This window comes from Cibotium barometz, chromosome 3 (assembly GCF_041138505.1).
Source record: "Cibotium barometz isolate CiBa-2024 chromosome 3, ASM4113850v1, whole genome shotgun sequence".
Lineage (NCBI taxonomy): Eukaryota > Viridiplantae > Streptophyta > Polypodiopsida > Cyatheales > Cibotiaceae > Cibotium > Cibotium barometz.
The window spans coordinates 29548960-29560851 of NC_141048.1; the positions used below are offsets into that span (position 1 = coordinate 29548960).

General features: G+C 47.0%; 1 pseudogene across 1 annotated transcript in view; it reads left to right on the plus strand.

Moving 5' to 3' along the window:
* The first annotated feature begins 225 nt into the window (after window positions 1-225).
* The window catches only part of LOC147639917 (uncharacterized), a 55562-nt pseudogene continuing 43895 nt past the window's right edge, over window positions 226-11892 (plus strand). Inside the window, exons 1-2 of the transcript XR_015262165.1 lie at window positions 226-464; window positions 592-721. The product of XR_015262165.1 is annotated as an uncharacterized LOC147639917 (transcript). The remainder of the gene's footprint in view (window positions 465-591; window positions 722-11892) is intronic.

Consider the following 11892-nt stretch of genomic DNA (forward strand, 5'->3'; position numbering starts at 1 on the left):
CTTTACAAATCCACATGAAAGCCATTGATACGCAAAAAGTGCAATTAGCAAGTAATATATATATATTATTTTGCTGGATTTGTGTGTTGGGTGGTTAGAAGGGCAACCCTACCTATATAAAAATGTAATGATAAAAGTATATAAAAGATGCTTATACGTATACATACATAAATAACGTGTGTCCTAAAGTTTCACATTAAAATGTGCAATCTACAGTAGTAAGTCATAACGTGTGTTCTAAAGTTTCAGATTTAGCTTATATGGGCAAAATGTGCAATCTACAGTAGGGAAGTCATAACGCGCGAAAATGCTTTCTGATGGCAACATTGTTAGCCACCGAGAGGTCGGCCCCTGCTAGCCACCTCTCTTTGTTTTCTCAGCAAACTTAACTACGGTTTCTTTACACAGAGAAAGAAGAAGAAGCAGCTAGCCAGAAGCCCTCCGTTACAGCCTTCTTTCACCAGGTATGCACAGATCTGCCCCGTCCTGCCGTGCTTTCTGCGTTTTTCTTTTATAAATCCGGAGAAAAGACGCTTCACTTTCTTGGAAAATCAGCTGTTGAAATGGCGGATTTTCTCCTTGCATTTGCAGCTTCATTTGCCATCCATTGCTCTTCGACAAACCTTTCATCAGCAAAATTTGGAATCCTTTGCAGGGGTTTTCTACCAAAATAATATCTCGCCATGGAGCAGCTTGTGAATTTCGTGATTCGTCCTCCCAGGTTCGACATTTGAAAATATTTATTTCTCCCTTCAACCGTTCTCTCCTACTCTTAAGTGTAGATAATGAATCGAACAAAACTTTCAAAATTGTCAAATCGCGTTGCAGTGTTCTTTAATGCTTTTATTGATTGTACATTGATGCACAATTACTCTCTGCGACTATGCTAGATATCAATGCTTCACCCTCATCATATAATCGCTGGGCTCTGGTAGTTCATGTATGTAAGCACCCCATGAATAAGAGTAGTGATGGTTGAGGAGCCTGGATGCCGAATATGCCCAAAGGAACAGCAGATGTTGGCCCATCAAGGCCAGGGGGTTTTAGAGAGGAAGAAAGGTTTGGCACATTGCCATGATATACTCGTATTGGGCCATGCTTAGGGTAGGTGGAGTTATTTGCAAGATACCTATCCTTGGGTTGTGGGGGTCATATTGGTGTTACCATATTATAGTAGTGATGTGTGTGAACACACTTAGGACCGCCGGGGCACTTTTTCCCTCACTAGGAGGTTTTTTCCCCCGTGCATTGTATATACGCCCATTATCTTCTAGGGCTTGTTATCTTTCATTTTTGGCACTCATAATACACTACTGTGTTGTGCTCAAGCTTCCTCATCTTCTTGAAGTTGTGTGTGCATTCCTGCAACCCTAATTCCAACAATTGGTATCAGAGCAGGCTTCCTCCTCCCGGGCAGCATCACCGGCACCTGCCGCTTCATCTCCTCCGATTGCAACGAGGTTTCACGAGCGCCTGCAGGTTAGTATATGCCGTGGGAAAGCCCGTAGGGCTTGGTCGTTTCAGAATTTTGATCTGAAGTCATTTCGCCCTCCGTTTTTGCATTCCAAGTACTGCGCAGGCAAAATCGTCCTACTGTGCAGATTTTCTGTCAAGATTAAAATCTGCAGGACAGGTGCCCATTCGTCTGTTTTGGGCTGTGCTACATAGCACAGGTCGATTTCATACAGGTTTACCTCTTACAGACAGCATTTACATCTAGTAGTACAGTCATTGGCCATGGCTGACAACAATGATGTATTCCGTATGTTGGCTGCTGAGGATAAGTTGGATGGCACCAACTATCCATTGTGGGCATATATGATGCGACATGTATTGGTAGCAAAGGGGTTATGGAACATTGTGCAGGGTATTGATGCACGTCCTATTGTGGCTGGGAATGCTGCAAACACATCAGAAATAGGTACTGTTGATGATGGTGCAGGCACAAGTGCTGTAGCAGCTGTTCGAGAACCACCACTTTCAGCAGAGCAGATTCGTTGGGATGGTAGAGATGCGCAGGCTCATGCCTTGATTGCGCTGTCTGTCAAACGTACCATTATCCCACATGTTCGCTCCTGCAGGATTTCTAAGGATGCTTGGGATGTACTTGCCACATTGTATCAGGCAAGAAATGAGGCTCGTGTTGCTTATCTCCGAAAACAGTTGGAGAGTGAGCATATGAACGAAGGTGATTCTATGGATAGCTTTTTGACAAAGATCAAGGATTTCAAAGAGCAGCTCATTTCTGCAGATGAAATCCTGTCAGACAGTTCACTTGTGCAGACTGTTTTGAATGGTCTACCAGATTCTTATCAGGGTTTTGCTTCCACTCTTCGCTTGATGATGAAAGGCAATCCCAATGCCTTATCATTTGAGGAGTTAGTTTCTGTTTTGCTGCAAGAAGACCAGTCAAGGCAAAACAGGAATATTATGCGTGTCGCAGATCAAGCTTTCGTTGCTAGTCAGAGAAGCGGAAAAGGTAAAGCTGGCTTTTCTTCTAGTAAGCAGAAATCTGCAAATGCTGCGCAACCAAAGAAGGAAGACAAAGATGAGAAGAAGGGTGACAAACAGAAGACATTTTGCAAGTACTGTAAGGGAAATGATCATGTCATCATTTCAAAGCGTGTCCTAAGCTGGCTGCGAAAGAGGCTAAGAAGAAAGAGGCTGGTATGGCTGTTGCAGATGCCTCTCCTTCTAACAATGAATCTGCTAATGTTGTGCTAGATACAGAATGGGCATTCAATGCGCAGTGCAGTTATGACCCATCTTTGCATGACACATGTATGTCTGCAGTAGATTCAGATGTATGGTACTTTGACAGTGGTGCCACTAAGCATATCACCTCGCAGCGCAGTTTATTCACTTTCCTTGAGTCTGCTCCCACAGGGAATACTGTCACTTGTGCCAATAACTCCTCTTATCCCGTTGAAGGAGTTGGACAGATTGTGCTGAATGTTGCAAATGGCAACACCTTTACACTTTTTGATGCATTGTATGTGCCAGGGATCAAAAAGAATCTGCTGTCAGTCTCCGCATTTGCCAAAACAGGTTTGGTTGTAAAATTTGTGGATGACAGATGTACTGTTCATGATCTCTCTTGTGGTGACATCATTGTAGCATCTGGTTCACTATGTCGAGGGCTGTATAAGCTCAATATGGATGGCAAATGTGTAGAGGATTCAGCATGTGCTATTATGGATACGCAGGCTATTTCAGATGCAAAACTGTGGCATGCACGTTTTGGTCATCTGAATTTTGCAAGTTTGCTGCGCCTGCAGAAATCTGAAATGGTGTCTTCTTTGCCTAAGCTTGAGGCACCTGTCAAGCATGTTTGTGAGGGCTGCATATTGGGTAAAATGCAGCGTGCTTCCTTTCCCAAAGATGGATCAGTGAGAGCTGAACGCAGATTGCAGCTTGTTCACAGTGATGTTTGTGGTCCCATGCAAACTCCATCATTTGGAAACTACCTTTACTTCGTGACTTTCATTGATGATTTTACCAGGCATGCATGGGTATATCCTTTGAAGGCAAAGTCCGAAGTGTTTTTGTGCTTCAAACAGTTTTTGGTTATGGCTGAAAATGTGTCAGAAAGTAAGATGGGCACCCTCCGTTCAGATCGAGGGGGGGAGTATATGTCTTCAGAATTTAATGCATTTCTAGCTGAGCGTGGGATAAAACACCAATGTACAGTGCCGTATACACCACAGCAAAATGGTGTGGCTGAGAGAAAAAACAGGTCTCTCATGGAAATGGCAAGATGTATGGTTAAGAGTCAAAGTCTACCACATGGTTTTTGGCTTGAGGCTGTCATGTGTGCCACTTATGTACTAAACAGGTGTCCCACCAAAGCATTACAGGTTGTCACTCCATATGAGGCTTGGCATAGCCGCAAGCCATCTGTTGGCCATTTACGTGTTTTTGGTTGCCTGGCATATGCATTAGTGCCTGTGCAACATCGCAGAAAATTGGATGACAAAGCTGCTCAAATGTATTTTTGTTGGATATAGTGCTGAGAGCAAAGGCTATCGTTTGTATCATCCACAGACAAAGCGCATTTTGGTTAGCCGTGATGTTGTATTTGTGGAAGATGCAGTTCAGCCCTTGGTTTCATGTACTAAGGAGACAGATATCAGCTCACGTGATGTCTATGATACATTGTTGCCTCTTTTCAGTGGTGCACAGTCAAGTGCAATACCTCATGAGGCAGTTTTTCAGCCTATGCAGGTTTTAAATGATGGCACAGATCAGCCTATATCTGATGCAGATGTGCATGATGCACTTGAGGATGAGAGACAAGAGATTGAGGGCTCTAGGAATATGCCTAGATGGCTGGTGCAGACTTTGCGTGACAGCAGTCCTTCACCTGTGCTGGGTATTAGTGGTTATTCTGGAGTGACACTGTAACACGCGGAAGCTTTGAGAGTCTTCTTTCAGCTCTAAACACCACTTAGAACATGCTGATGCAAAAGCGCAGACATAAGAGAGTAGAGAGAGAGATGGCTGGAAATCCAGTATTTCATATGGTACAAAAAGGTACATAATCCTTACAGCCATGGGCTGCCTTGAAAAGGTAGTAAAATACCTATATATAGGCCTCTTGAACAAATAGTGTGCTGGTCGACCATTAGTCGGCCAGTCGGCTGGACATGTTTTCCATAAAAGCAGCTCCGACCAGTTCCATGCAGCCGATAGTAGTTCTCTTGCACTTCTACGCACGACTGGTCCCCCTTGTCCTTCTCCTAGTCCAACGCTTGCCAAATCTGCACTTCATGCTCCAAAACTCGGTTCTTATCTCTTTTTCTGGCTGCCCCTTCAGGATTAGCTCCAGAGAATGTCCATGGCAAAACTTGCACATGACATCCCCCTCTGCTAAACTTGATGACGAGACTCCAACCTGTTCTTGGATGACTGTCATAATCCCATTCTGTTCTCGGAGTCCCTCTGTCATCCATCCATCTCTGGCAACCCTTTTCACTGAAAACCCGGCCCGGTCTCCAAAACCACTCTGACTCTGAATAAGATCTATGCATCTGTTCCATCCAGTCCCCAATCCGTTCCTACCTTGTCTCTGAACACCGCCTTGGTCTTCATTCTAGAGAAATGAGTCTGGCACTCTCACTCCACCCCTTGGAGGATCATCCTCCCTTGGAACCGTTGCCCGAGAGCCTTTCCTGGCTCCCAGGACTGCCATCCCCTCTGGGCTTTGTGGAACACCACCAACAAACCTCCGGGGAGCTCTTCCTGGTCTTGTGTTTCTTGCCTTGGGCTTCGTACCTGTGCACTTTCTGTTAGAAGTCATCTCCTGTCTATATTTATACACCAGGGCCTCTGTTGTGGGTGTGCCCGCCCTGTATAAGGTGTTTTATCATTTTTCCTCACTCCCCGTATTTTTCCCTATTTTTTTCCATTTTTTCCAGTGGTGGGGAGGGATGCCAGAGGTTGGCAGGAGCACTTCAGGGCTGGCCGACTGTCCCAACTGCAGTCCTGTGGCTGGCCGACTGCTCACAGATCATTTGTGGGCTATTGGACTGCTGGCCGACTGGATACATGTAGTCGTGGACATTTTCTCTGTCGACCGACTGCACATGTAGTCGTGGAGGCCTTTCAGTGCTGGCCGACTGCTCCCATAGGGGCATATAAATAGGCCCCTTGCCCCCACCACTTCCTCATTCAGTTTTCTGCGGGATCTTGTGTATAGAGAAGAGTTTACACACCTATCTCTCTGTGTTTCTTGTGCTGTTTATTTTCTGCAGCCTACTTGCTCTTGTCTACCCGAGTTTGGTTATCATTTCCGCTGCGTATTCTGACATGGTATCAGAGCCCTAGGCCCGAGATAGATCTTGGGAGTTTTTCTGAGCAAGAGGGGGAGCGTTAGGCTGCTGATTGGTGGATTGTTTTGGACTGTTTGGGAAGAGAAGGTGCAAGAGGAAGGCAGGCAAAGGTGCTGGACAGCCACTTGCAGGTTTTCAGATTTTTTTTCCCCCACCCACCCACCCTTTTCAGGTTACTCCCCGCGGTGGCAGATTTACTAGAGATGGCTGAGAAGCACGTGAAGATTCCGACTCTCCCCACGTTTTCAGTGGATCGTCAATTGGACGGGTCCAATTACGGCATCTGGAAGGTCATGATGGAGTCGGTGTTGGAGTCATATGACCTTGTTGATTTTATCATCATCGGGGTTCCACGGCCGGAAGCTGAGGAAGGGGAGTTACTATCGACGAGGAAGGACCGAGAGGCACAGGCACACATGTGGGATCGTGTCAACGCTAGGGTCCGGTCGTTTATTTTCCTCAATTGCACACCACAAGTGATCAATCATGTGAAGCACATGACGCTGGCGAGAGGCATATGGGAGCACTTGGCTTCTTTGTATAACAGGGTATCACCCATGAAATGGATCTCCTTGGAAGTGCAGATGCGGGATGGAGTCATGTGCTTCCAGGCACATGACTCCATCCCGTGACTTTTTTCTAGATCTGAAACGGCAGTCAGGTCGCATCTTTATTGGCGACAACTCCACTATTCCTATACATAGTGAGGGCCGGATGGAGATTATTCCCGACGGCAAGGGGGGCAAGCATGCTTCCCGTGTTCTTTATGTCCCTGCTCTGGGTTTTCATCTTCTGTCAATGCATGAGGTATGCAAGACTGGCTTTCGGGTGGAATTTGAGGAGCATTCAGTTGCTCTAAGGGACCGTGAGACTGGCCAGGTTGTTTGGGAAGGCAGTGTGGAGAATGGTATCTACAAGTTCTCTGCACTTTCCTCATTGACAGGTTCTCAGGTTGGAGATTTGTGGCACTTTTGTTTTGGCCACTTAAATGTGGATGCATTGAGGCGAGCTTTCCGGGACCAGATGGTGGTTGGCTTGCCAGATGTTGGTAGTAGGCAAGGGCGTTGCAGTTCTTGCATACGTGGTAAGCAGCACAGGGAATCCTTTCCGAAGCAGGCTTCCAGGCGGGCTTCGAAACCATTGGAGTTGATTCACACTGACTTGTGTGGACCTCAGCAGATACCATCTTTGGGAGGATCTCTCTACGTTATGCTGCTTGTTGATGATTTTAACAGATTCACGTGGGTCTACCTTCTTTCCCAGAAGGACCAAGCTTTTGCACGGTTCAAGGATTGGCACGTGATGGTGGAGAAAGAGTCTGGATTTCAGGTTAAGACTCTTAGGGTTGATAAAGGAGGTGAATTCTCCTCGATTGTATTTCTCAGATTTTGTGCAGATCATGGCATCAAAAGGGAACTGGCCAATACTGGATCGCCTTCGGAGAATGGAGTTGTTGAACGTAAGAACAGGACTGTGGTGGAGATGGCGAGGACCATGTTGGAGCATCGTGATCTTCCTCGTCCACTTTGGGGAGAGGCTGTGGCAACGGCTGTCCATACCCTCAACCGATCTCCGACGACTTCAGTATCCCATATGACTCCATTTGAGGCATTCTTTGGCAGGAAACCTGATGTCTCGCACTTCCGTGTCTTTGGGAGTGACGCGTATGTACATATTCCGAAGAAGTAGAGGGGGAAGCTTGACTCCAAGTTTCGCAAGCTTGTATTTGTGGAGTATAACTTTCTTTCCAAGGGATACAGGTTGTATGATCCAGACAGGAACGAGATTGTTGTCAGCCGGGATGTGGTCTTTGACGAGCATGTTCCAGTTTCCACTGTCGAGGAGCCGCCACTTCTTGGAGATCCAGAGGAGTCTGATGATGATTCCTAGACTATCATTCCAGTTGATCCACCTCAGTCATCACAGGAGGTTGAGCCCGCAGCTGGAATAGAGCCCCCGCGATCACAGGAGGCTCCACGATCTGTTCGAGTACCTAGGTGGTTGTTGGACACCCTTCGGGAGTCGGGTGTCACGGAGCTACCCTCCGAGTGGGCCACAGAGGACGGCCCTCGAAGATCACATAGAGTCCGCGATAAAAGCAACACAGCGGAGCTTCTTCAGGTGAACTATGCTTTGATGTCTCGTATCGTGCGGGACAAAGAGCCCACTTCCGTAAAGGAAGCCCTTTCACAGGATACTTGGAGGAAAGCCATGCAGGTGGAACTTGATGTCATCGAGAAGAACCACACTTGGGAGTTGGTACCGAGGCCGTCGAAGCGGTCAGTCGTTGGTGTCAAATGGGTCTTTAAGACCAAATATGCGTCTGATGGGTTGGTGGACAAGGACAAAGCCAGACTTGTGGCTAAAGGTTATGCTCAGCGGCCAGGCATCGACTATGAGGATACCTTTGCACCGACAGCGCGGATTGCTGAGGCCATGAGTATGTATCTGACAGTAGAGGAGGTTGGTTTGAGAGGACTCTAGCTCCCAGTCTGGGGAGAGGACCTGCTCGATTCTGAGTTTGTTGATGACACGGGATTATTTTTGCATGGCCAAGAGGCTAATCTTCAGCGGGCAGAGCAGTCGCTTCAGGTTTTGGGACAGCTTCGGGAGCATTGATCAATTGGCGCAAGATAGTGGCCTTTTGGATCAGTAGCGCTCCCACTCCGGCATGGAGCCCAGACTCGGGTTTTAGATGGATTCCTCCTGGCACAGCAATGCGGTATTTGGGATGCCAGATTGGACTTGATTTGTCACCTGAGCAGCAGATCGCCCCGCTTCTTCTAAGTATTCGCGGAAGAAGCTTTTGTATTGGAGTACAGCTCGGCTATCCTTGGCTAGGAGGGTGGTGGTGACAAATCAGGTGCTTTTAGTGACCATGTGGTACATCATGTCTTGCTGGATCTTCTCGAGCTCTTGCATCAGCCAGGTACATAGGCTGATCAGGAACTTTCTTTGGTCTGGGCGGGACGGTCAGCCAGCCTGGGCTAAGGTTGCTTGGGCAATTATTACTCTTCCGCTGGCCCAAGGAGGCTTGGGCATTATAGATCCAATTGATTAGAGTAGAGCCTTATTGGGGTAGCTTATTGTTCGGGGCTACTTCCAGGCGCTGAGTCTTGGAAGGAGCTTCTTTTTTAGCGACTGCAGGCTAGGGCTCCTCCAGCAGGGGGCACTTGGGCACCAGAGATACGATGGATCTTCATAGAGATGAGGAGGACAGGCCTCAGTAGAGGATGGGAGGACAGATTTGTCTTGAGCATCCTGCGAGCTTGGGAGCTGCTGAGACCGGGGCTTTCTCAGAGACCTCCTACTTGTGACGAGGAGTGGGCCAGACAGCTGCTCATATGGAGCCCCGCGGTACGCACTAAGCAGGGTCATATGCTGGGCTCTCAGCCTCGTCTAGCCTGGGGACCATTGGTGGCAGGCCCAGCACACAGCGTCCCCCGAGGCCACAGAGATTTCCTTTTTCCAGTACAGTGTTCGGTTGGGGAGGCATATTCTGACTGCGAGGAGGATGGTCTCTCTAGCCGCAGCGGAGCATTGGCTGCTATAGGGACTCTCACAGGAGTTCCTGGAGGATTTTTGGGCCAGGCTCCGGGCTAGTCGACGGGCACGCAGGATCTCGACTTTTCAGTGGCTGGCTGCCCACAGGGGCTCTGCAGTTTGCACCTGGCTTGTCTACAGTGGTCTTCCGGCGGTCTGTGTCCGATGCGGCCACCCTTTGGAGACACAGAGACATTGCCTATGGGACTGTCCACAGGCGCAGCAGATTTGGCTGAGGATGTTGCGCATTTTGGTCCGCCTCTCTCCAGAGGGCATGTATACGTGGGGTGCCGCTGCTTGGTCGACATCGTCAGGGCCTGCTCTGGAATACGAGACGGAGCAGGACAGCTAGGCTATCAGATTCATTAGGGGCCAGCCTCGCCTTGTTCCTTCACCGGACTTCTCGTCCGCCGTCTGGACATAGGAGAGGGATCTACGATGGGAGCTCCTTAGCAGCCTCACCATCTGGTTCACCTGGAGAGCCCGGTGTTTTAGGGCCTTTGAGGGGAGACTGGAGCCACCAGCAGAGACTATTCGGGGGATTTGGCAGGAGCTGATCCACACCCTGCGCGGATAGTATGACTGCATCCGGGGCGACTCGGATGCAGCGATCTTGCGGCGCCAGGCCTTCCACACCACTTGGCGCAGCGGCCCCTTCTATACACTACACGCGGGAGCCCCCCGCTGGCATTACAGGCCACCTGTTTGGCTTTTCCTCCCTCCTATTGTATGATATAGCTCTCAATTTTTTGTACTGATCTTTGTACCCTTTTTGCACCTAGGGAGAGTCTCCCTAGCTGCCTTGATTGGATCTCTGCTCTGCCTTATTATGAGCAAGAGAGGTTTTTTGTAGCCCAGTGGGCGGTTTTTTTTAAACTAATGAAAGGATCTTTTCTCGGAAAAAAAAAAGGAGTATGCTCCCAGCTTCTCTTGCTCCAAGCTCCAAAACAGAATTTTTCCATCTCTTTACTCACTCACAAAACCCTAATAGAGAGCACCAAGCTTTGATACCATGATAAAAGACTGAAAAGAGAGCACACACACAAGAGAGCAAACCCTAATCCATTAGTGTAACCCTAACCAAAGAGAGAAGCCATATCCTCTCTCACACAATGCATAATAGAAGAGAACTACACACCACACACCAAATGTGCTACGTTCACACACCAAATAATCCTATCTAATGTCCACACACTGTGGCCAGTTGGACGCAGCCATTTATTGTCACACATGCTGCTATCTACCATGCCAGCACATATTGTGCCTAGCTCTAGCTGTCATCGAGCTTGTAACCTCAACAACATGAAGCTTAGGAAATAGGTGAATATTGATGTGGAGAAGCTCTTGCAACATTTGGTTAAGTGCATTGAGCAATAAGGAGCTGATTTGGAGCAGATTAACAGAGGATTAAGCTTGAAATTAGCAAAACAGAGCTCAATAAATCTCTAATTACTCACTCACTACTCAAAATTGGGACAATTCCTCTTACATGGAGGTGGAGCAACATCATACGTAGCTAATGAATACCTGGGCCCTGAATTTGGATCTCATTTGAAGCGATTAGAGCGGGATTAGTGACTATAAATCACTGTTTACAGGTTTTACATCAAAATAGAGTACAATATTTGGCAAGCATTTCGCATGTAATGAGTTCGGATGATGTTTTTATGCAACATGGAGGATGTATGGATGTCAATGCATATGGTCTACACTTGATTTGATCATTTCTCATTGATTTGAAGGATTGGAAGGCTTGGCAAAACCCGTCACAATAGGGCATAGTGGACTGTTCACACATAGTTGACCTAAGTTGTTACTTGGATGAATCTGTATGCATAGTACGAGCTAATTGAAGTGTTTTGGAAAGTGGAGGATTGTTTCGGATGCATTTCTCAGATTTTGTGAGCGGCGCTAAGTTGTTTTCAGCTTATGCAAATAGTGTTTTTGAGTCCTGGAAGTTATCGCCATAAAAATTGTGGGATTTGTGAACAACATTGGTACCGATGTATATGTATGTAGCTTGGAATCAATTCGAATGACCCCTATTCTCTCTAGAATCTTTTCCTTGAATATAGGGAAAAAGGTGGCTACCCTTGGCATCTACTTTGTGGTGAATGTCATTAGGGAAAACTTGATTCTTTTACAAATAACCTTTGAACCTTTGAACCTTTTCTCACTCTAATAATGATGAATGATTATTTGCTTCTTTTAGTATTCCCCCTCAAGTAATTATCCATCACTTTGGACATGTGTGGATTTACTAAGCTCTACTAGGCTTTAGTTTCACCACCTTAGTCTAGACATGTTTGGATTTACCAAGCTGTTTTTGGCTTTGGCTTTACCAACTTAGTCTAGTGAGGTTTTTACAAAACAGTAGGGATATTTTGTGGAGTGCGAGGTTGGCCTCTTCTTTGGAAGCATCTTCTTCATTGCGTGCAAGATGTGTTGAGGATGCTCTCTTTGAAGATGCAATCCTTTTCTTCATGGTTCATTTTCTCACAAAAGTTACATTTCTTTT